This window comes from Ursus arctos, unplaced genomic scaffold (genome assembly GCF_023065955.2).
Source record: "Ursus arctos isolate Adak ecotype North America unplaced genomic scaffold, UrsArc2.0 scaffold_6, whole genome shotgun sequence".
NCBI lineage: Eukaryota > Metazoa > Chordata > Mammalia > Carnivora > Ursidae > Ursus > Ursus arctos.
The window spans coordinates 65,763,858-65,790,349 of NW_026623078.1; positions in this window are offsets into that span (position 1 = coordinate 65,763,858).

A 26,492-nucleotide genomic window follows, 5' to 3' on the forward strand; every position below is an offset into this window, starting at 1 on the left:
CAGGTATGGAATGAGCTCCTCTTTGCTCCTAGTTTATTATGCTATCCATTCTAGATCAGATTGCTATGCTCAGCGGGAAGGTTAGACAAAAGCAGTTAGAAACCTGATCTTAACACACTCTGAAGATTGCTGGCCAAAATGAATAAGTAAGTAAGTAAGTAAATGAATCAAGTAAGGAGACAATACTGGGATAAGAAACTTGAGGGTAAGTTGACTTTGATCATTCAATCTTCCAGAACACTTAGATTCTGAAATGGTAAGGATTACTTCCAGCCTCATTTTTTGGTTAATCCTTAAGGTAGTATGTTCTTCCATCAGAATGACTTACTATTTCTCAATCTCCTCTTTTAAACAGCTTTATTGGGATATAGTTCACATATAATTCACCCATTTAATGTGTACAATTCAATGCTTTTAGTATATGCACAGAATTGTGCAACCATCACCACAATCTAACTATAGAAGATTCTTAATTCCTTACTGTGCTTAGCATTGATCCTACCCTTCACTCTTCATTCAGTCAATCATTTAATATAGATTTAGCCAACCAATGTAAATTCTGAAAAACTTTGATAGGTAGAGTACCAGTTATAATACCCAGTGGTAAGTCCTGTAATGGGGGGGGGTATAAATATTAAATATATCTATGCAAGGACATAGGCAGGTGTAGCCAACCACTGATGATAGGGAGGTGATTCTAGGAGGAAGTGAGGTCTATGCAGAGACCTGAAGGGTTAAATGGAGATTGCCAGATGACAGGTCAGGGCTGGGGTGGTGGACAAACAGAGATGAGGCCTTCAGAGAAGTAGGCTCTAGGCATGAAGAATGCCGTCTGCTAAGACCCAAAAGGAGATGGACATGGTGGATGCAGGGAGCTAAAAAGAATCAAGCCTTCTCTACCTATAAAATTCCAAGTCATTTTTTTTATATGAGTGTTCACAGCAGCTTTACTGGCAATTTTCAAGAACTGACAATTCAAATGGCCATCAAATTGTGAATGGATGAATCAACTCTGGCATAATCATACAATGGAATATTATCCAGCAACATAAAGGAATGAACTAGTGGTACACACAACAACTTGGAAGGAATAAATAAAGCCAGACCCCCCCTCAAAAAAAGAGTAAGCACAGCATAATTCCATCTACATAGAATTCTAGAAATGAAAACTAATCCATAGTGACACAAAGTAGACCAGGGGTTATCAGGGGACAGAGGTCAGTGGTTGGTAGGGATCACAAAGAAGCAGGAGGACATTTCAGGTGTAATAGAAATGTTCACTACTGGGGCACCTGGGTGGCTCAGTTGTTGAGTGTCTGCCTTTGGCCCAGGACATGATCCCAGGGTGCTGGGATTGAGCCCCGCATCAGGCTCCCTGCTCCACTGGGAGCCTGCTTCTTCCTCTCCCACTCCCCCTGCTTGTGTTCCCTCTCTCGCTGGCTGTATCTCTGTCAAATAAATAAATAAAATCTTAAAAAGAAAAGAAAAGAAAAGAAATGTTCACTACTATGATTATGGTTATGGCTTCAAGGGTGAATACATACGTCAAAATTCATTAAATTCCATACTTTAAACATGTACAGTTTATTGTACGTTGATTATATCTCAGCAAAATTGTTTTTAAAAAGATGTCCTTATTTGGATAATAAATTATGATTTCCCTGTTAATAAAGGGCCTGGCTTCTAGAGGGTGTTTAATTAATGTTGGGTATTAGTTTTACTGTTAGTATTAAAATATTATTAGTACAATCCTACCTGCCATAGTCATAGAGGCCCAGGAATGAAGCTAGTTCTGGCCTGCGGATAGGCCCAGACAGTAGATCTAAGAGTGGGGGCCTAGGGAAACAGTACTGTACAGGGCTAAGAGCTTGAGTTTGGGGTTGGTACAGACTGGGTTAAAATCCTAGCTCTGTCATTCATTAGCCAAACTCTTATGTCAGCCCTCCTATAGAAGCCTTATCTGATTCCTCTACTCAAAATTAATGATCTCTTCTGTGTTCCCTCAGCACTAATATAGCAAGGTGGGGGAAAAAAACCCTATTATATATGAAGTATCATGCACTCATAAGAATGAATGAAATCATGAAAGATCATCTTCATTTTATGTCTTTATCTGAAGAATATATACTTAAATCTTTATTGTTTTTATTACAAATATCATGCTTACTTGATATAACATAGTTATAAGTATTTTACTTAATATAAGTTAAATATAAATATATTGAAAATAAAAAGGCTGCCTTCTCCTACAGCCCCTGAGTGAGGGTGTGAATCACCATTCACACATTCAAGTTATCTCAATTCCTAATGAGAAGATCATGCCCCAAAGAAAACAGAAATAATCCAGAAGTTAGAGGGCTCAGATATTTTACAAGAAAAAGAATGGCTATGTTTCCTATGACAAATTAATTTAAGTAAATTAACATTTACTTAATCATTGAAGTGATTTCAAATAACACGTAACACCTCTCTTAAGTTAATGATGGTGGAGTTGGGAAAGCTTTTTCTAATTACTGTCATCTTTTAAAAGCTTACTGTTTTCAGTTCAATAAAAATCTTTAAGATAACATCATCATTTTCTAAGCCTAGAATCAAGCCCTTCAAGTCCTTTTGGACAGAACTGCCTACAGATTTATAGGTTAACCAATCCACTTGGAAACTGGCTGTGTTCTTTGAGGAGATATTATATATCAATTCATTTTATAATTTTGTCTATCTCAGCATTCTCAAAAGTCATTAGAAGTATAAAATTTTAAGGTATAGAAGAAAACATACATATTATTTGGTTCCAATTTTCTATTTTACCAATGAGAAAACTAGGTCCTACAGAGATCATGATCCGACCAAACTCACATAGCAATTGGTAGCAACACTTGGTCTAGAACCCTAAATTCCTAATACCCAGTTTCAATGCCTCTTCTCAACAAGCCGCCTCCCTCAGAGAACAGGCTCCTGAACCAGGAACATGAGTCAAGTGTTTCCTCCCAAGGCCATCTTTGATAGGGTAATTGACATCCACACAAGCTTTTCTTTTTAAGACTAGTCTAGTCAGTACTGCTGCTAATAAATTATGCTGTAATATAGGGGCGTAAGACAACAAACATTTTATTTTCCTTATGAGGTTGCTGTCAAGAATTTGGGAAGGGCTTATTTGAGTAGATGTCATTTGGAGTGCCTCACGCAGCTGCAGTCAAATATAGGCTGGAGCTGCCGTTGACTGAAGGTCTACCGTGCGGGTCCTCCAAGAGGATGCACTCACCTGGGTGGCAGTCGGTGCTGAAAGCCGCTGAAAGCTCAGCCGGAGTTTCTGGCTAGATTATCTATACATGGTCCTACCAGCATGGTAGTTTCAGATGTTCTCACATGGTGGCTACCTTCCCCCAGAACAAGTGTCCAGAGTCAACCAGGCAGGAGCTGCAATGCCTTTTCAGAAGTATGCAACATCACTTCTCAAAGGTTATGCAACTCCACTTCTACTGCATTCTATTCTTTACAAGTAAGTTACTAAGGCCGGCTTAGATATCAGGGACAACGGGAACCTCTCAGTGTGACTAGTTTCAAATAATTTGTAGACATATTTTAAAACAGCCACATGGTGACAGAGGGAGAAATCTCAGGTAAGGGAGGAGATATGATACAAAGGAGAATTGATCAGGCACCTATACCCAACAAAGAAGCTTTGGAAAATAGAACATATACACATTTTTTGTTTGTCATCCAATACTCTACAGGGGAAAATGTAATTAAGAGTGATCTATCTCAGCTTTGCCTATCTTCCCAGATGATGGGATTGACATTCAAGGTAAAGTTCCAAAAAGGAGATGACCTCGAAAGCAAACCAGTAATCTTCAAAGTCAGGAACTTGAGTTGCAAATCAAGCATTTCACATTTGAGTTAATGAAGGACCAAAGAGACCTTTTACTGTTCCCCCAAAGAGCCTGATGCATTAAATTTTATGGAACTTCTTGGAGAGCTGTGGTTCTGTCTTTTTAACTTGATTTGTATAGCACTCCACAGAGCCCAATCCAGAGATTAGTCCTTAACAAATTTCAGATGATAGATGATGATTTAATTGGAACAGAGGAGTCCATAAATGTCTTAGGAATATAAAAACACCAAGGATACCATAGTACAGGCTTCTATGAGTTCAAGAGTTACAATGAATAAGGGAATATTTTCAAGCATTTGTGGTTTCATAAAAAGAAAAATTGGAACGATTTCCAATGGTACCTATAATGGACACAAAAAGCTCTTAGCATTTTAAATTATATCAAGAAAAAAGATGTAAAGATTAAAGGAAACAAACAGATAGTTACTAGAGAATCAATTAGAATGCTGAACTTAAAAGTCTTCTCCATTTCTTAAACTTTCTAAAAAGAATATGGTATTCAGAGATAGATTGGAAAATGGGTGTGATACAATATAAGAAAGGTATAAATTCTCTTACCAAGAGGAGAAGAACTATTTGTGGAAGTCATAAAACTATTTCCCCTCTGCAAAACCTTACTATTGCCAATAAAGATGTTAAATTTCCAGATTCCAGAAGGTTGAATTGGTATAAAAATAAATTATTTAAATTAGAGTTTGAGAGTTGCATGACCCACTACTCAAAAACTTAAGGAGTTAAAAACAATCAATGATTTATCATTTCTTATGATTCTGTGGTTCTTTTGCTGGTCTCAGCTGAGTTCACTGACAAGATTGAATTTTGGACTAGGATAGAAGAATCAAGATGGCCTCATTCACATATCTGGTATCTTAGTGCTGGCTGTGGGTTGGGGCTTCTTTGTTCTCTTGCATTTGGCCTTTGTGGTAGACAGAAAAGTGGTCCTCAAAAGATATCTATGCTCTAATCCCCAAAATATGTGAACACGAATACGTTACCTTACATGACAAAAGGGATTTTGTAAGTGTGATTAAGTTAAAGATCTTGAATGGGAAGATTATCTTAGATTATACAGGTGGACCCAATCTAATCACAAGGGTACTTATAAGAGGGAGGCAGGAGGTTCAGAGTTAGAGAAGAAGGGATGACAACAGAAGCAGTGGTCAGAGCAATGTGAAGAAGGAGCAACCAGCCAAAGAATGCAGGCAGCTTCTAGAAGCTGGAAAAGGCAAGGAGATGGATTCTGCCCTAGAACCTCCGGAAGGAACTCAGCAGGTGCTGATCCATTTTAAATTTCTGACCTTGAGAACTGTGAGATAATAGATTGGTGTTGTTTTAAGCCATTGAATTTGTGGTAATTTGTTATAGCCGCAAAAGGAAACGAATACAGCCTTTTATCCTACTAGACTGTACCAGGTCTCAAATTAGTATTCCCAAGGGCCAGCCCCCTTGCACAGACTCTTTTCAAACTTTTTATGTGACGTTCCTTTTGCCAAAGCATGTTACATGGCCAAACCCAGAGTCAATGTGAGAGGAACTTTAACTCCGCCTCTTGATGGGAAAGGTGGCAAAGTCTCATTGCTTGCATATTTGGATGGGAGAAATGTACAGCTGTTAAGCAATCAATCGCTTAAACAATCTGATCACTTGCTCTGGAAGAAGCTTCATGTTTTATGTGAGTAGGTTGGCTTGGGCTTTGAAAGTCTTAACCCTTTGGTTTAATGTCTTAGCCTGATGCTTAAAGTTGAGATCCTCATCTGTCCAATACTCCCCAACGCCTAACCTAATTGCTACCCTATCACCCTTCTTCTTCTCTGCCCCTGCCTTCCACCTTCTCCTCCCAACTGTTTTTCTCCTCCTTTCTTTTCCATTCTAGCACTACTTCCAAATGAACTTCTCAGATTGCTGAGCCATTGGAACATCAGTGTTTTATCGAGTCTGTAATGTCTTCAAGTCTTTCCCTTGGAGGAAGTTACTTTACTTGCACTTTTATGTGGCAAACAGCTCCTGTGACTCAATCCTGAGATATTCATTTGCAAGAAATACAATGCCAACTGCCAAGGCCAAGCAGCAATTGTTTTTAGGCATTTCTTTTCTGTGTATTTCAACCTGAAGGATGGCACTTGTTGGAGGCATTTTTAAAAAGGCAGAAAGAAAACTCCTCAAGTGTTCTTCAACATTTGCATTTTGCTTCATCTTTTAAGTGAGAAACAAAATACATTAGAACTCTCACATCATTAACAGAATGTGTGGGTAAACTTGGAATTTGCATTTAAATACATTCAAGAACAAAGATTTTTGCAGAATTTGCAAGTAGACCAGGGGAAGATGCCAGTGAGAAGAGAAAATGAATAGTGGTTTCTTGCCAAAAATCATTGAAATTGAATTCATATATGTTCTAATTGTCACATTTGTTTATTTTTAAAGCTTGTATTCATCCAAACATAGAAGTGTGAGTTTCTTGAATAATTTGTTACCAATTTTCTGCAGATAAGTTTTACAAACTAGGTTACTCGCTAACTGATAAAACTTCCCGTGGGCTTCATTAAAGTCCAAAGGAAGGCACTTTCCAGCAATGCATGTGGCCAGGACTGGCTGACCAACAAGAAACCTTAGGAGAGCAAGATCTAGGGAGGAATTTACCATAACCAAGGGCCTAACCAGCCCTCGGGCTTACAATTCCAGAAACCAGATTTTAGCTCTTTCCCAAATGATCCTAAACTTCTTATCGACCATCTTTCTTCCTGGTACTAGTGAGCTTGGCAGCTGAATCAAAAGGCCCTCTTGAGAACAGAATTTGAGCAATGAAAAGCATATTCTCAAGGGTCTTGATGCCATGATGCAGACTGATTAAACATGATGACCCGACAGCATTCACCTCCTTAGAGACCTGAATGTCTGCCAGGGTCTCTCAGATTTGGAAGTGAACAGTTCCTACCCTTGGCTCCTTCTCTAATCCCTGTATTTCTAGATAGTACATTTCAACTTCTCCATGCTTGCTTTCTTTAAAATATGTCGATATTATCGATTAAGCCCTAGTGTAGTGAAGGATGCACGAGTGTGTGCCATGAGTCACTATCCTCCCTTCCTATACCACTGCTCATTTGAAAACAATCCCTCTTCCCAACTAAATCTTGCTCAGCATGGCACACCAGGAAGCAACTTCCAATCAATTCCAGCTCCTACACAACAGGAAGTCTAGTGTGTTTGCCACCTCTGGTGCAAAGGCTCTTTCTAAGGACCGAGGAAACGCTCTGCCTCCTGTCATTAGGTGCTTATTTCATCAGACCATGAATACAGCTGAGTTCTAGCTCTGCAATGATGACCAAGGCAATGGGTTCAGGTCCTCATGACTCAGTTAGTTTTTCCCTGTCTCATAAACAGAACTACACAGTTCCTCCACAAGTGTGCTGTCACAAGGGAGCCAAATCTTGGTGGATTAACACAGGTTCGTATTACTGTGGGAATACAATACACTTGTGTTTGCTTGTCTAAGATCTGTTGTCCTAACTAGATCTTAAGCATCCCGAGAAGGACTGTGCCTATTGTGTTAAACCTTGTATCACCAGTGCTGACACACAGGAGCTCGATATATCTTTAGTAAGGACACCAAGCCTTGTCTAACTGGATGGAAGAATAAAAATATCTCCAAGCCTGAACCTGCAAACGGTGCATCATTGTATGTGTCTTTACAGTAAAGTCTCCTAGATATTAGGGATACTATCAGCGATCTATTCAATTCCCACATTACAGAATCTAGTTATTCAACTGTTTTTCTGTTCCACTTGTTTGCTTTGTTTGTTTGTAGTGTTATGAGAAGGTCACCAGAAAAGAAGTTGAGAGAAAATTAAAAATAATTCTTCCTTCCTTTCTTCCTTCCTTCCTTCCTTCCTTCCTTCCTTCCTTCCTTCCTTCCTTCCTTCCAATTCTCATGATAATACTAATGGCAGGAGAGTTCCAAACAATGTGTCAAAAATAGATTTGAGAATTATATTCTATTTCATTTGACAAGAATTTTCAAAATGCTTTTTTGGTGAAACCATCAGTGTTTTGGTTGCTGACTTGCGCCCAAGCAGCTTTTATTCTGGATGAAATGAGGAGGCTTACATAAAAATAATTTTGAAAAATAATATAACATGTACAACACAATACAATCCAAATGTATAACTGAACCAGTAAACACAACAGGAAAAAACATTAAGAAGAACCAAATGTTCTCTAAGCACCTTGAAGATTGGAAACATCATTTTTGTTCATGTTGGTATTGTATCCAAGAACCGGCACACTGCCTTCTGTAAACTAGATGGCCCATGAATCTTGTTTAAATGAATGAATTGATAAATGAATATTAACTAATCATAGTTTCATGCTCTTTAGGTTCTGACAAAATTCTTTGCACATCACTGGGGTTCCGTGCTGACCTGCCCAGTACTATACTTGGTTAATGGCAACAAAGTCTCTGCAGTTACCCCAGATCAAGGCTAAGGGGTTATTCTTCAGTCTCCTGCTTTCTCACCCACACAGAGAGGATGTCCCCAAATATCTTCTCCACCCTCTTGATAACTTGTTAACCATCCCCTCGCTTCTCTCTATCCCCTTGCCACGACCTCGTTGTGACCATCGGGAAGGCTCATCCTCACTTCTCCCCTTCTGCCTCTCTCCAATCCATTCTGTAAATGCCACCAGAATGGCCCATCTGAAGAGCAGACATAATCAGGACACTGCCTTTTCTATAACCTTTTATGGCTTCTCAGTGATAAAGTGAATTCAAGCTAAAGCAAACTCCTTGGTATGGGGGGGCAAGACCCACCTTCCCTGCACTCCCATTATCACTATTCCACCCTAGATTTCAATCAACTTCTCAAGTGCCCAGGTAAAAGCACTCTCTCCCAGCTAAGCTGAGTTAGATTCTTCCTATCTCCAGTTTGGACTCTAACCTGGAATTTTCCTCTCCTGACTCTGCCTGGCTCGCTCAGAATTGCCCTTGAGATCTCCTTTAGACCTCACTCCCACTAGAAAGCTCATCCGTGATGCTGGTATATAAGTTACTGCAGCAACGCTTACCCGTCGTAACGCCTCTTCATGGCCCTTATGTCCCTCGTAACTGAACGGCGGGCTTCTAGCATGCCTGAATACGTCTGACTTACGGCTGTACCTTTATGCCTACTCAAGGTAGGACTTAAATACACATTTAAGGAAAGAGAAAACGAATGAGCAACATGTATGGCGGAGAACAGAGGATATTTATGAAAAGTAGCCCGTTTACCCATTGCCTTATTTCCAATAGAAGCTAAAAATCCTCGTCCCAGGCATACGCAGGACCTTCTTCAAACAACTGCCGGGACCACAGTGCTGGGGAAGTTAGAAAGACTTCCGGGCCACCCTAAGCTAAAGTTGCACTGTCATCTTGCAGATGGGCTCGCTGGAGTCCACCCTCCTGGCAGAGTGCTGGAGAAGCTCTAGGAGAACAGCACCCAGGACTGCAATTAGTGCTGGAGGAGTAGAGGAGGAGACAGGGGTCAGTGGAAGCAGTCAATAAACAGTGCGCCTTCTTCCCCGCCCCCTCAAAGCCCCTATCCAGAGAAAGGCTGAGGAGCGGGCTTAACTGCCGTTCTGATTTTAGGCAGTGCACTTCTGCCATCTACTGGTTTCCCTGCACTTTCCAAAAATCTGTTCGGCAGACATGGATTTCCTGTGCTGAAATCCCAGCAGAGGCAGAATCAAACCAGAAAGCCAAACTTAAAAACAGTGCCCCAGGATCATCAGAATCCAAATCATGAACCATGATGTTATTTCTGTGCCTTTGCCCGTATGTGATCTTTGGAGAAAAGACCATCTTGACCTGTGTTCCACAGAATACAAGGTGGAAGGCTTGTGTCACACCGTAAGTTAGTCAAACTGATAATCACACCTGAAACTAGCTTTTATTTTCACTGGGAAATAAGAAATGATTTTGGTTTATCATGGATTGAATTTTTTTTTCCACCTTTCCCAAAGGATTCTAAATGTGTCACAAACATTGCCTAGGAATCATTTATACCCAAGAGGAAACTAGAGAATATGAAAACAGAAAGAAAAAGCCAAGAATGTCTCTGCTACTCTCCGCACCTTAATGCCAAAATAGCCAAAGATGACACTGCTGAAATTTAACGAGGACAACAGTGCAGGGACCAGGACTGACAATGGATTAATACGCTCCCGGTGTCCATGTCCCTGAGGGAAGCTGGCTGGTGCTCTTACTGGGGGGTGTGTGTGTGTGTGTGTGTGTGTGTGCGCGCGCGCACGCGGGTGTGTGCTATGGCGTCCCTGAGGTAATTCATTAAAAAATCAGTAGTCTCTGTCGGCTCTGGGGTGGTGAATTGGGACAGACCCAGCTGCCTAGGAGTGCATCGACACGTGGGAAAAAAAATCAGCTAATCCAAATGTTTGACATCAAATATGAACAATCAGCTCAGTTACTAATTAGAAACTTTGAGCTGTTCTAGCACACGGCCACTGTCTTGTGTCATGAAGAACTAGCTTTAGGCTGCCGGCCGGAGGAATGACACCTGCTTTGAGTGTACAAACCACGCTGATGGAGCAAAGCTAAAGGCTCCCTTCCTTGTCATTCAACTAGGGTAGGATATAAGAATTCTGGACAAATTATCCACGTTTCTGGACAAAAAAAAAGGATGACTGATGATGTTCAGGTTTAAAAAGTACGCACATACTCACAAAACACCTTCTTGGAGAAAGTTTCCTTTTCAAAAAGATAAATCGACCATTCCTCTTAGTTGGGGGGGGGGGGGGGGCGTCGTCTTTAAATAGCCTTACTCCTGTACTGCTTGCCACTAAGCAGCAAAGACAGAAGGAAATGCCAGTGAGAATGTAGAGACTGGGTTAAGGTTTTCAGAAAAATACAAAAGGAACCAAAATGCTGCTGAAATAACAAAGTCCAAAGATGGGAAAGCTTTAGGCTCCTCTGTTACAATAGTAGGTAATTCACAAATGGCTTAAAATATGGTTTTGTTAAAAATGACATTCCCAACTAACAGACTATCAGGTAGGATGTCTGAATTGCTTTTGCAGCAAGGGGGGTGGCTTGCAAAGAACTGGTGATGCTTTTCTGCTGAGATCGGCCACTTCATCCCTCCCCCATGATCTGCTAAGGCTTGGTGCCCAGCCCCCTGGGGTGGCAGGAGTGGCTAACTGGGGTAACCTAGTCCGGCAATTTAGGTTTGAATCCCAATTTTACCACCTCTTAGCTGTTTGTCTTTGGGCAAATTACTGACATTCTCTAAGCCTGTTTTCCCTATTTGTAAGTGGAAAATAATTATTAGGTTTAGAAATGCAGTTTTTATAGGCCAAACTATCAAACGGCAGCAGTTTCATTAGTATTACCTACTAAGTAGCTCCTTTCATGGGCCTGGGAACCTGTGGAGAAAGCCAGCTGTGATGCAGACCTCAGGGGTCACTTCTAACCAGCGGAGGGACAAATTGTGGAAAGAGCTTCCTCAGACAAGAACGTCCCAACAAGACAGGTTCACAGTCAATTTATCTGTCAGGATCCCTGTCAGCTGTGTCAAAGGGCTGTGTAAGTACACACATACATGAATTCTTTCGTACCCTGCACTGGAAGGGTGAAAAGGGATGTTAGAGTATGTAAGAAAGCAGGAAGTGCTTTGAGAACATGATATAATGGACAGAGCGCTGGACTTGGTATAAAAATATTAGGTGAAAACCTCAACTCTGCTGTGTGACCTCGATGTGCGCTACAGTCTCTGGGATTGTTTCCTCTTCTGTTCACCCAGAATAAGAAACAGGGCCCTACGTGCCACACGGTAATGATAATAGCTATCATTCATTCAGTACTTACCATATGCCAGGCACCTTATGCCAAGTCTCACTTTCACTCCCCACAGCAATGTTTTGAACAAAGTATTATTGCTAAAATTCCCAGCTCGTTAGTGAGGGAACTAGAGCTCAATACAGTAAGTTCAAGACCGCACAGAAATTAAAAGGTAGAACTGAGATTTGAAGCCTAGCAGTTTAATTCTGGAACTCACCGGCCTACATGCTACCTCGATGCTTTTAGTCAGAAACCCTAAACTCTAGCGTAGATTCTATTACTCGTTTGCTTCACTGAACCTTGATTTCCTCTTCAGCTAAAGGAGGGGGGACTGGACGAGAAACAGATTCTAAATGATTCATCCCAAATATCCACCCTGATCACTTCTGTTAGAAGCTTCCAGAAGCACAGTGCTCAGGAAGGTTGCAAGAGCCATCTTGGTTCCGTGGGAAATGGTGCTGTGATGAACCGGTGATGTCTGCCAAGGGCAGGCAAGGGAGACACGGAGGCATTTGTAACAGCTGCTATTCCTGGGGGAGATAAGGAATCTTGACTGCTACATTTCATTATTCTATCCTGCATCTTCTCTCAGGAGCTGCCGAAAGGGCAAACAAGGGTGGTATGGTCAACCGAGGACTACCTGATAGAATGGGGTTGTCTAACAGAGTCTTTTGCCATGCTGAAAAATGTCCAGTACAGTGGCTACTAGCACATGTGGCTATTGAGTACTTGAAATCTGGCTGAGCAGCTCTATTTTTAATCTTATAAAATTTTAATTAATAAAAACATAAACGTAAATAGACACATGTAGCTAGCAGCCACTATATTGATCAGTGCAGTTTTAGCATGAAGGTCAGCTGACTGTAGGTAAATGTCACGGGCACGAAAACTGGGGGAGTTTACCCAGGAAGCTCAAAGTCAGGGAAAGGTGAGGTTTAGCCAAAGGGGATCCTGAGCAGGGATTCGGATGTCAAAGCTGATAAGTGATGCCAAATTTAGAGGCAGGCATGAAGAGCAAGTAATTGAGAGGGGATAGAAAGTAAGAGATTAATGATCTCATTTCCTGGCTGTGCGAATCCTGTTCTAGGGGCTCCCTAATAATCCTGAAACAGCAGGGTCTGGGCCTTGGTCATTTGAATGCTAATTGTCATGCTCTGCTTGGAGCAAAGGTGTTCTAGCTTCCCCCGCATTCCCAGCTATTCCTCAGAACATTCCTTAGGATCATACTAATAGCCAATGTCCACCCTCTGGCTTGATGAAACAGTCCCAGCTGCTCGGCATCACTGATGCCAGGGGAATGGTTAGCATGCCTAGTTGGCAGGTCAATAGGGAACTCTGTAATCAAAATCCAAATTGAATTAACTTAATCAAAATGAGGAATTAATAGAAAGGTTCTGGAGCATCTCATGCAAGAGTTGAGTATGTAGGCCACAAGAATGGACACTGCTAGCCTTCTGCAGAAAACAGGATTCGGTCAGGACTTTGTTCCCAGTCTTTCATTTCCAGCTTTCTCATTCCTCTCTGTATATTAGCTACCTCTGCTTTCAACATGCCTGCTGAGAACTTCACCCAGTAAGGAAAGACAAATCGCGTCTCTCTCTGTTTCCAAGTTTTCAACTATCAGGGAAGGAACTCTGACCCTTCCTGGGTCCCATGCCGCTCTCTGAACTGCAGCGGGGAAGGGTGGGGAGCAGGATCATGTCTGACTATGAGCATTCCTACTAAAAATCAGAATTGCAATGGGGTGAAGAAAGCAGGGTGGGTGCTGTGCCAGGAATAAAGGAAAGGGAAGTTAGAAAAATAAAACAGTAAGTTTCCACCAAAGAAACAGTGGAATGACACAAACACCACATATTCCTTAGCAAAGGCTTCCCCCCGCCACTTATAATGCAGAGCAAGCATGATATGGAACTTTGCCATCTGCAGAACTGGGATGACTTTTAGCCTTCCTTATTAAAAAAAACAAAACAAAACAAAACAAAAAAACAAAAGAAAAGCAACCCGATGCTTTAATTATTTTGATTGTCGAGGTGAAGGAGAGCCTTGCTTTTAAATGAATATCGTATTCACCATCATCAATTGTGTCAGGAAATTGAAGAGACGCTTTGGTTTTATATTTGATTATCTCAATACCTATTGAATAAAAAGGTATTTTTGCTTCATTAGCAATATATAGGAATAATGATGGATCATTCTAAGTATTATTTCCTTCTTTCTGGTTATAATCACTATATTTAATAAGGAAGAGCCACGTTCAATAAAGGATGCATCTGGCTTCAAACGATTAATCAATTTTTATAGAACTCACATGCTGGCCGTTTCTTTGGGAAACCAGACAAGACATCGTGAGAGCACAGCTCCCTGCATGCGCTCCCCAGACCTCTCCACCAGCTTTGCTTTTACTAATCAGCTTCAACGGACCAGCTGGGGCACTTTTACAAAGGTGCATCGTTTGGCTCTCACGTCCGGAATTAATGCCGCAGGTAATCAGCTTTGGGAGCTGAGGTGTCTTTCATCTGCATGCCAAGTCAACGGAAGGGTTTTCCTCTGCTACTTGAAATGTGACTCTCTTCCTTTCATTCCCTCTTTGACCCTCCTCCATGGTTACTTTAATTAGGATGTCAAATTGTATCATACTGTAGGGAGCTCAACTTTTTGAGATTGTTCCGACCCGACTTTTCTTGAGTCGGGGGGGCAATTTTTCTTTGTAATGTCATTTCCAATTCCTCTGGGTGGGAGATGAGCTAGTCTTGCACACTGACCACAGTGAGGCTGTGTGTGACAGCCTGCAGATGCTGTATATCCAGATGAAAACATGGAATCAGTAGGAGACAAACACAAGTACGTGCCAAGATGGGCATAGCTGGCTTGAATGACCGAGGATATCTCTGGGAAAGGGAATAAAAGCCAAAAAAACCCAAAAAAGACCCCCCAAAACCCATAAAAAACAAACACAAACCAAAAACCTAAATCCTGTGAATTCCTTTGCCAGGACATGTTAGTGACTTAAAAACATGCATGTGTCTTATTTATTGCTGTGTCTTCAGAGACTGGGAAAGGGATAGCAAATACCTGGTGTGTCTGCTGCCACTCCTACCTATGCCTTCCCCCGGAGCTGACGTCACTCATCACTCAGGGCACTTTCCTGCTGAGCCCACAAGCCGACTCGGACGGCTACAGACAGTAACCACAACTGATCAGAGTTGGCACACAAGATGGAATCCATTTGTAATTCCTGGTCTAGAACACGGAAGCATTTAATGAGTGCTTGTTGAAGGCACAAGTAAATGAAGCCGTGTTTCTAGAGATCAGAGAACTTCACTGCTCTTCTCCTCTCTTACACTTAGAGTGCTTTTTTCTTCTCCTCAGATGGCTTCCATGGAGTCAGATCCAATATTCTTTAAGTTTATCATATTAACCTCCAATCTTATCTAAGGCAGGGATAAAACGAGGTTATCCTCCTGCTATGTTTACCCTAGCATTCAGACACACCTGGGCAAGCAGTGGGTCTGAGAAGTACATCCTAAAACAGGACATTTGAGCACGTGAGTTTGGTCCTAAGGCAACTGTCCAGAAGAGAAGGGAGGTAAGATCATGAGGCTTGAATTTGTCACTGTGATCGTTTCCCAGCCTGTCCCATGCCAACTTCTACAAGCAAGTGGGCTACAATGGAGGTCTAGGAAAAACCACTAAAAGCTAAGGCACAGTAGAGGGAATATAGTCAATGATACTGTCACAGCCTCGTATGCTGACAGATGGTAATGACAGTTGTGGTGAGCACAACATAGCACACAGAGTTGTTGCATCACTGTGTTATACACCTGAAACTAATATAGCGTTGTGTGTCGGCTATACTTCAATAAAAAAAAATAACTGCCAATAAAAGAGCAGACACATCCTACAATATAATGGACACCTAATCCTCAAACACACACGCACACACAAAAAGCTCATTCCACAAGATAATCATGAAATAGTGCAAGGAGCAAACCCTGGGGGCGCTGGGCACCAACGGGGAGTGCCGGCAGCAAAGATGAGTGGTGGCTGTTCTGACCTCTTCCATCATTATCCCGAACAGGCACCACTGGCTTAGCTGCTGCTTTGGGATCGACCCTCCCAGAAGGCATGACAACAGTGAGCTGGAGTAGGACTTGGGAGGCAAACCGACAGCAGGACCCACAGGGCACTCAAGACGACAAGGTGTACCACTCCCAGGTTGCACACCAGCTGGGGACTCTCAGAACCACTTGGGAGAAATATTGGGGTAGTAGGCAGAAATTCCTGCCACGCCCTTGGAGAGGGATGAGAAGAAATGCTATTATATTATTCTGACTTACTTTATAAGGACTGAGAAATTCAGGTTGCGGGTATTTTGAAGGCTTTACGACCTCCAGGACCTGAACAGAGAGGACTACAAGGGAAACACACACCTCAGAAAGTATGTCAAAAGAGAAATAGCATTTTCTTCACAGTAGCTTGATCACCAAAATGCACGAACTTAGAAGCTGATGTCATGCAGTATTTGGCTTGCTACAAAGGAAACACTGCAGAATTCAGACTCAGCCCTCCAGGAGTGTGTACAAATTAAGAATACCTGTATACACTGTAACAGCCAAGTACAAACCTCAAAGTAATGCAGGGATTGTTGGTGCAACGTTTCTATCACATATAGGTCATTTTGCCAAGAGGATTGCAAGCTGCTTTGAAGCACATGAATATATTATCCAATCTTCTTGACAAAAATAAAATCTCAGAAATTCAAAATGACAGGAGCCAGGTCTATACGGCTGGAGGGGAATCAGAGCAGTCTAGAAAATTCGATTAACTCAATTTGCCCCAGTTCCTTAGGGAAGATTCAGAAATAAAAATTACTATTTAATAGTCCAAATAGTCAATGTGGATTGAAAAGGTCTTTCTGACCTTTCTGCACTTGGGTTTGAGGCACAATCTTACCTAAAGGGTCAGAGCTAACGGAAGATGAAAGAGTAGCATTATTGAGCCTCCAAAGTACAAAGACCTTTCTGTCACCTCAGACTCTCCACCCTGGCCAAAACAAAATAGCAATAAAATCAAGGGTTTGGATAGGAAACTTGGCCCTCCTCACAGAAGCCCTAATCCTCTTTGATTCCTCTGAAGAATTAAGTAACGTGAGCCGTTGTGGCACAAAGCAGTTCTCAACCTTTAACATCCATCAAGATCACCTGGAAAGTTTGTTCTAACACATCTGTTGGGCTCCACCCCCTGAGTTTCTGATTTAGCAGGTTTGGGCTGGGGACCAAAGCTTCCCACTTCTCACAAATTCCTAGGTGGTGCTCATGGTGAGGCCCAGGGGAGCACCATTTGGACGCACCTGTGAAATGATCGATTACCACTGTCTGAATCAGTTACTTCATTGGGCTTCTAAAATGCGGACTTAATAATTTTATACCTTTATTTGTAGAAATTATTCTCAATACAACTTTCCTTTAGCCGTGAGAGCTAGGTGATAAATTCTGGAATATACACCAAACTAGAAAGGCAAGGTACTTGTTGAATTCTCTCCCTTGGATTATTAAATTTCACAGTAATGATTAGAGCTTGGCCAACTCCAGTGGTGTCCAATGAGTTGTTCTCTCTCTCTCCAAAGTCACCAATGAGGTTAGTCACTCCTCTTCATGGGATAGAAAGGTCAGGGGTGTGACACTAATGGATAGACTCTTTCTAACCACCTCTTCAATTTGATTAGGAAAAGCTGGGGCCCCCGGCTGGCTCAGTCCGTGGAGCGTGGGACTCTTGATCTCGGGGTCATGAGTCAGAGCCCCACACTGGACATAGAGATTACTTAAAAATAAAAAAAACAAAATTTGTGCACACATGACCACTGCAAGAATTTTTTAAAAATATTAGGAAATGCAGATGGAGAGGAGTTAAGATGGCAGAGGAGTAGGGGACCCCTTTTTCTTTTTTTTTTTAGGGGACCCCTTTTTCAGCCACTCCCCTGAGTTGAGTTGGACAGGTACCAGACCAGCCTGAACATCCACAGAATCAGCCTGAGATGCAAGAAGATACATCTGGATCTCTACAAATGAACATCTCCAGTGCTGAGTATTGAGGTACGAAGCGGGGAGCCGTGAAACCGCGCACAGATATCGGAAGATAAACAGAAGGGGGAGGGAGCCGCCGAGTTTGGGCGCCGGGAAGCGGTAGCCACCTGCACGGGGGAGCGGGCGGACTCGAGGACCAGCACCCGCGAGAGAGCAGACTGAGAACGTGAGCCGGGGAGCGTGCGCCACCAGACTGAAAACCGGAGCTCCGGTGCGCTCACTGGAACCAGACTGAGACCGGGAGCTCTGGGAGCGTGTGGGGGTGGCTGGCGGCTGGCGGTGTTAGAAACACAAAGGACAGAGATGCGCCGGCCCTGGAAGTGAAGGCTGGGATGCCGGTGTGGGGCGCCCATCCCGGGTCGCTGCAGGGTTGAGCAGCACCAACAGAAACAGAGTTAAAGTGGCCAGAACATCAGTGGAGAATGGTCCGCGATCCCTCTGTTCTGAGACAGAGGCTGAGATTTGGTTACTGCTGCTCTGACTCTCAGAAGAGGCACAGCAAACTGCCAGGGAAAGCTGCCAGAGAACAAAAGCCTGAAAATACCAGCTCACAGTGTGCCCATCCCCATCCCCCCTCGCAGGGGACACGGAGACTCTACCCAAACAGGGTTGCCTGAGTATCGGCACGGCAGGCCCCTCCCGCAGAAGGCAGGCTGAAAAATCAAGCAGCCCACATCCCTAAGATCCCTATAAAACAAGGGTGCACTGCCTGGGTCCCAGTCAATAATTTGGGCTCTGGACAACCCCGCAACCTCTCCTCATCAGAATGACAAGAAGGAGAAATCCCCCCCCCCCAGCAAAGAAAAGACAATGAGTCTGTGGCCTCTGCCACAGAACTAGTGGATATGGATATAACCAAATTATCAGAAATGGAATTCAGAGTAACAATGGTCAAGATGATGTGTAGACTTGAAAAAAGTATTAACGAAAATGTTAATGAGAATATAGAATCTCTAAGGGCGGAAATGAGAGTGAATCTGGCAGAAATTAAAAATTCTATAAGCCAAATGCAGTCAAAACTAGAGGCTCTGAGGGCAGGGTGAATGAGGCAGAAGAACGTATCAGCGAATTGGAGGACGGGTTAGAAGAAGAGAAAGCTAAAATAGAATCTGGACTTAAAAAAATCCACATGCAAGAATGTAGGTTATGGGAGATTATTGACTCAATGAAACGTTCCAATGTCAGAATCATCGGCATCCCCAAAGGGGTGGAGAAAAACAGAGGTCTAGAAGAGATATTTGAACAAATTGTAGCTGAAAACTTCCCTAATCTAGCAAAGGAAACAAGCATACGTGTCCAAGAGGCAGAGAGGACCCCTCCCAAGCTCAACCACGACAAACCTACGCCACGTCATGTCATAGTGCATTTCGCAAATATTAGATCTAAGGATACAGTATTGAAAGCGGCCAGGGCAAAGAAATTTCTCACGTACCAAGGCAAAGGTATCAGAATGACGTCAGACCTGTCTACACAGACCTGGAATGAGAGAAAGGGTTGGGGGGGGGGGGCATTTTTAAAGCTCTTTCAGAGAAAAACATGAAGCCAAGGATCCTTTATCCAGCAAGGCTGTCATTCAGGATTGATGGAGAAATAAAGACCTTCCAGAATCGCCAGTCATTGACCAATTTCATAACCATGAAACCAGCCCTACAGGAGATATTAAGGGGGGTTCTATAAAAGTAAAAAGGCCCCAAGAGTGATACAGAACAGAAAGTCACAATCTACAGAAACAAAGACTTTACTGGCAACATGGCATCATTAAAATCATATCTCTCAATAATCAGTCTCAATGTAAATGGCCTAAATGCTCCCATAAACGCCACAAGGTTGCAGATTGGATAAAAAGACATGACGCATCCATTTGCTGTCTACAAGAGACTCATTTGAACACTCAGACTGAAAGTAAAGGGATGGAATACCATCTTTCATGCCAATGGACCTCAAAAGAAAGCTGGGGTAGCAATTCTCATATCAGACAAATTGGATTTTAAACTAAAGACTATAGTTAGAGACACAGAAGGGCACTATATTATTCTTAAAGGATGTATCCAACAAGTGGATATGACAATTATAAATATATATGCCCCTAACAGGGGAGCAGCAAGATACATAAGCCAACTCTTAAACAGAATAAAGAGACATATAGATAAAAATACGTTAATAGTAGGGGACCTCAACACTCCACTATCAGAAATAGACAGAGCACTGGAGCAGAAAACTAACATAGAAACAAGACCTTTGAATGCCATACTCGACGAGTTGGACCTCATAGATATATATATATAAAACACTACACCCCAGAACCAAAGAATACTCATTCTATTCTGATGCCCATGGAACATTCTCAAGAATAGACCATGTTCTGGGACACAAAACAGGTCTCAACCGATACCAAAAGACTGAAATTATTCCCTGCATATTCTCAGACCACAACGCTTTGAAATTGGAACTCAACCACAAGGAAAAATTTGGAAGAAACTCAAACACTTGGAGACTAAGAACCATCCTGCTCAAGAATGATTTGATAAACCAGGAATTCAAAAATCAAATTAAACAATTTATGGAGACCAACGAGAATGAAAACACAATGGTCCAAAACCTATGGGATACTGCAAAGGCAGTCCTAAGGGGGAAATACATAGACATCCAAGCCTCACTCAAAAGAATAGAAAAATCTAAAATGCAGTTTTTATATTCTCACCTCAAGAAGATGGAACAGCAACAGAGGGAAAGGCCTAATCCACTCACGAGGAAGCAGTTGACCAAGATGAGAGCAGAAATCAATGAATGAGAAACCAGGAGTACAGTAGAGCAGATCAACAGAACTAGAAACTGGTTCTCTGAAAGAATTAATAAAATTGACAGACCACTGGCAAGACTTATCCAAAAGAATAGAGAAAGGACCCAAATTAATAAAATTATGAATGAAAAGGGAGAGGTCACAACCAACACCAATGAAATTGGAAGGATTATTAGAAACCTTTATCAAGCTTTATGTCAATAAATTAAGCAATCTGGAAGCGATGGAGGACTTCCTGGAAACCTATAAACTACCAAGACTGAAACAGGAAGAAATTAATTTTTAAACAGGCCAATTAATTATGAAGAGATTGAAACAGTGATAAACAACTCTCCAAAAAAACAAAACTCCAGGACCGTACAGTTTTCCTGGGGAATTCTACCAAACATTCAAAGAAGAAATAATATCTATTCTTCTAAAGCTATTTCAAAAAATAGAAACAGAAGGAAAGCTACCAAACTCATTCTATGAGGCCAATATTACCTTGATCCCCAAGCCAGGCAAAGACCCCATCAAAAAGGAGAATTACAGACCGATTTCCGTAATGAATATGGACGCCAATATTCTCAACAAGATCCTGGCTAATAGAATCCAACAGTACATTAAAAGGATTATCCATAATGACCAAGTGGGATTCATCTCTGGGATGCAAGGGTGGTTCAACATTCGCAAATCTATCAGTGTCACAGATTTTATCCAGAAGGAAAAAGCCAAAAATCATATGATTCTCTCAATAGATGCAGAAAAAGCATTTGACAAAATACAACATCCTTTCCTGATTAAAACCCTTCAGAGTGTAGGGATAGAGGGTACATTCCTCAATCTCATAAAAACCATCTATGAAAAGCCTACAGCAAATATCATTCTCAATGGGGAAAAGCTGGAAGCCTTTCCCTTAAGATCAGGAACATGACAAGGATGCCCACTCTCACCACTATTATTCAACATAGTACTAGAAGACCTTGCAACAGAAATCAGACAACAAAAAGGGATGAAAGGTATCCAAACCAGCAAAGAAGAAGTCAAACTGTCTCTCTTCACAGATGACATGATACTCTATATGGAAAACCCAAAAGAAGCCACTCCCAAACTATTAGAAGTTATAGAGCAATTCAGTAATGTGGCGGGATACAAAATCAATGCTCAGAAATCAGTTGCATTTCTATACACGAATAATGAGACTGAAGAAAGAGAAATTACGGAATCCATCCCATTTACAATAGCACCAAAAACCATACATTACCTTGGAATTAACTTAACCAGAGACGTAAAGGATCTATATTCTAGAAACTATAAATCACTCTTGAAAGACATTGAGGAAGACACAAAAAGATGGAAAAATATTCCATGCTCATGGATCGGAAGAATTAACATAGTTAAAATGTCCATGCTACCCAGAGCAATCTACACTTTCAATGCTATCCCGATCAAAATACCAATGACATTTTTCAAAGAACTGGAACAAATAGTCCTTAAATTTGTATGGAACCAGAAAAGGCCCTGAATCGCCAAGGAACTGTTGAAAAGGAAAAACAAAGCTGGGGGCATCACAATGCCGGATTTCGAGCTGTACTACAAAGCTGTGATCACAAAGACAGCGTGGTACTGGCACAAAAACAGACACACAGACCAATGGAACAGAACAGAGAACCCAGAAATGGACCCTCGGCTCCTTGGGCAACTATACTTTGATAAAGCAGGAAAAAACATCCAGTGGGAAAAAGACAGTCTCTTCAATAAATGGTGCTGGGAAAATTGGACAGCTACATGCAAAAGAATGAAACTTGACCACTCTCTCACACCATACACAAAGATAAACTCCAAATGGATGAAAGATCTCGATGTGAGACAGGAATCCATCAAAATCATAGAGGAGAACATAGGCAGCAACCTCTACGACATCGGCCAAAGGAACCTTTTTCATGACACATCTCCAAAAGCAAGAGAAACAAAAGATAAAATGAACTTGTGGGACTTCATCAAGAGAAAAAGCTTCTGCACAGCCAAGGAAATAGTCAAAAAAACTAAGAGGCAGCCCATGGAATGGGAGAATATATTTGCAAATGATACTACAGATAAAAGACTGGTGTCCATGATCTACAAAGAACTCAAACTCAATACACAAGAAACAAATAAACAAATCATAAAATGGGCAGAAGATATGAACGACACTTTTCCAATGATGACATACAAATGGCTAACAGACACATGAAAAAAATGTTCAAAATCATTAGCCATCAGGGAAATTCAAATCAAAACCACACTAAGATACCACCTTACTCCAGTTAGAATGGCAAAAATTGATAAGGCAAGAAACAACAATTGCTGGAGAGGATGTGGAGAAAGGGGATCCCTCCTACATTGTTGGTGGGAATGCAAGTTGGTACAGCCACTCTGGAAAACAGTGTGGAGGTCCCTTAAAAAGTTAAAAATTGAGCTACCCTATGACCCAGCCATTGCACTACTTGGTGTTTACCCCAAAGATACAGACGTAGTGAAGAGAAGGGCCATATGCACCCCAATGTTCATAGCAGCACTGTCCACAATAGCTAAATCGTGGAAGGAGCCGAGATGCCCTTCAACAGATGACTGGATTAAGAAGTTGTGGTCCATATATACAATGGAATATTACTCAGCTATCAGAAAGAACTAGTTCTCAACATTTGCTGCAACATGGACGGCACTGGAGGAGATAATGCTAAGTGAAATAAGTCAAGCAGAGAAAGACAATTATCATATGGTTTCACTCATCTATGGAACATTAGAACTAGGAAGATCGGTAGGGAAAGAAAGGGATAAAGAAAGGGGGGGGTAATCAGAAGGGGGAATGAAGCATGAGAGACTATGGACTCTGAGAAACAAACTGAGGGCTTCAGAGGGGAGGGGGTGGGGGAATGGGATAGGCTGGTGATGGGTAGTAAGGAAGGCACGTATTGCATGGTGCACTGGGTGTTATACGCAACTAATGAATCATCGAACTTTACATCAATAACCAGGGATGTACTGTATGGTGACTAACATAATATAATAAAAAAATATTTAAAAAAGGAAATATTAGGAAATGCAAGTGGATTGTCTATTTGTTGATTTTCTAAACAATTCATTTTGTGTTTTATTATTAAATCTGATATATAGTTTCTAATTTGTTAAAAAATTCTGCATCTATCTTTTAAAATTTCTTCCCTCTACTTTCTGTTTAATTGTTCTTTTTCTGCTTTTTGAGTTGGGTGCTTCATGTACTTTTCTTTTTTAGTGATTTTGGTATTTAATGCTATGATTTTTCCTCTTACTGCTTACTGTAGATGTATCCTATAGACACTATAAGTCGGTTTCTATTTACTTTCTTGAAATTTCTTCATTTCTTTTCCCTTCAACCCAAAGTAAATTACTTCAATAAAATACAAGCACCTTGCAAAAAAAAAAATTTATTTACCTCCACCATTCTTTGTGCTATAGTTTTTATCTACCTATTATTGTCTCTGCAATAGTAATTTTTGCTTCAAACATTTATCTTTTAATGGTATAATGAGAAAATAAGTGTATATGTATATATTCTCACATTTCATACCCATCGTCAGCATTTTGGGTGCTCTTTTCTCCCCATACATCTGCATCACCATTTGGGGTCATTTTCCTTCACCCTAAAGAATTTCCTTTAGCATTTCTTTTAGGGCAGATTTTATGCCAGTGAATATTCCCACATTTTCTGTATATGAAAATATCTATTTCTCTAATTTTTTGAAGGATATTTTGGTATACAGAATTCTTGATTAACAGTTTTTATATCTCAACACTGAATATGTTATTCTGGTGTCTTCTGGCCTCCTTCATTTCTGATAAGAAGTCATCTGCTAATCACATTGTCTTCAGGAGGTAATTATAATTTTCTCTAGTTACTATCAAATACTCTCTTTATCTTTTGCTTTTAGAAGTTTGACTCTGAAGTAATTTAGCACGATTTTCTTTGTATTTTTACTGCTTGTGTTTTGGTGAGCTTACTGAATATGCAAACTTGGAAAAATCTGGGGAACTTTAAAGTCATTAATTCTTTAAATATTTTTCTGCCCCTTTCTCTCCACTCTTGCTGGAATCCAATTTTATGTATATTAGAACACTTGATGCTGTCCCACAGGTTTCTGAAGCTGTTATTTTTTTCCCCCTCTCAGTTCTTTACATAGGATAATTTCTATTGACTTATCTTCACATTCACTCACTTTTCTGCTATTTCCAAACCATTCTTAAGCCCAGCTAGTGAATTTTTCATTTTATTCAATTTACTTTTCAGATCTAGAATTTCCATTTGGTTCTCTTTATAGGTTTTATTTCTCTGTTGAAATTTCCTACCTATTCAGTCATCAAGACTATATTTTCCTCCAATTCTTTGATTATGCTTTCTTTTAACGATATGAACATATTTAAAACAGGTGCTTTAATCTTCACTAAATCCAACCAGGGCCCTCTCAGAGTCAGTTCATGCAGACTGCCTTTTTCCTAAGAATGGGCCACACTGCCCCATTTCCTCGTATGTTTACAAATTTTAGTTGAAAACTATGCCACTTAAGGAATATCTTGCCCTCATAGAACTTTCATTTTGTTGGGATAATAAGGAACACCTACACGGTCAGTGCTTAGTAAGTTCCAGACACTGGTGTAAGAGTGTCAGATATATGCTAACACATTTAATCCTCATAACAGTCACAAAACATAGGTACAATTATTGTCTTAGTTTAGGTTTTCTAGAAGCAGTACGTTAAACAAGGACTGATGCACAAGTGGTCTCTTTTAATGGTGATCCCAGGAAACAGAATAGGGAGTTGGAAAGTAAGGTTGAGAGGAAAGAAGACACTGAATATGGGTTATCAAGTCAGATATCGTGATATTTAACTGGAGTTTCATCTCACTGGGAAACAATAGGATATGAGCAGATTAAGCCTCAAAGTCATCCCAAAAAAGGATGTGAGGGAGATAAAGTATTTATCACCAGCCCACATCTACCACTGATTGGGAGCTCCTTCCAAGGACCCCCTGGGTGGGCTGAGCATACTCCCATGACTGCAAAAAACCGTGTTCGCAGGCGGGGATTCACCGGGATCCGACATTAAGCATTCTTAACCATGTACAGGCAAATGCCAAGAGGGGGGTGTGGTTAGACAACTACTTCTGCTATAATTATTTTCTCCATTTTACAGGTAAGAAAACTGAGGCACATAGAGGTTAAATGACTTACCTTGGACTATAAATCTAGTCATGATTCGACCCTTAAAATCTGGCTCCAGGGTGTATAACTCTTAATGATAATAATATGCCCCATCACTGTATAGGAAGGAAGGGAGGGAGGGAGGGAGGGAGGGAGGGAGGGAGGGAGGGAGGAAGGAAACAGGGATGAAAGAAAGGAAGGGAAGAAGGAAAAAGTCATAGTTCTTCATGAACACATTTTATTTCTACTACTGGATTCAAGCTTCCAGAGAGCAGAAATTACATTTTTTTAAAAGATTTTATTTATTTGACAGAGAGAGACACAGCCAGCAAGAGAGGGAGCACAAGCAGGGGGAGTGGGAGAGGAAGAAGCAGGCTCCCAGCAGAGCAGAGAGCCCAATGCAAGGCTCGATCCCAGGACCCTGGGATCATGCCCTGGGCCAAAGGCAGACACTTAACGACTGAGCCACCCAGGCACCCCAGAAATTACATTTTATTCATCTTTATATGCCTCCTCAGCTGTCTTTCAACCAACCCTACAACACTGAACCTACCCTAAAAGCTACCAAAAATGCTCTGCACCTAGTAAATCCCAATAAATTTTCTTTAGCGGGTGAGCAAGCCCCTGTGTGAGGAGATAACCATATGGCCCTGATGACTAGGATGCTTATTGAAAGCTATATTTTTAATTCCTGACAC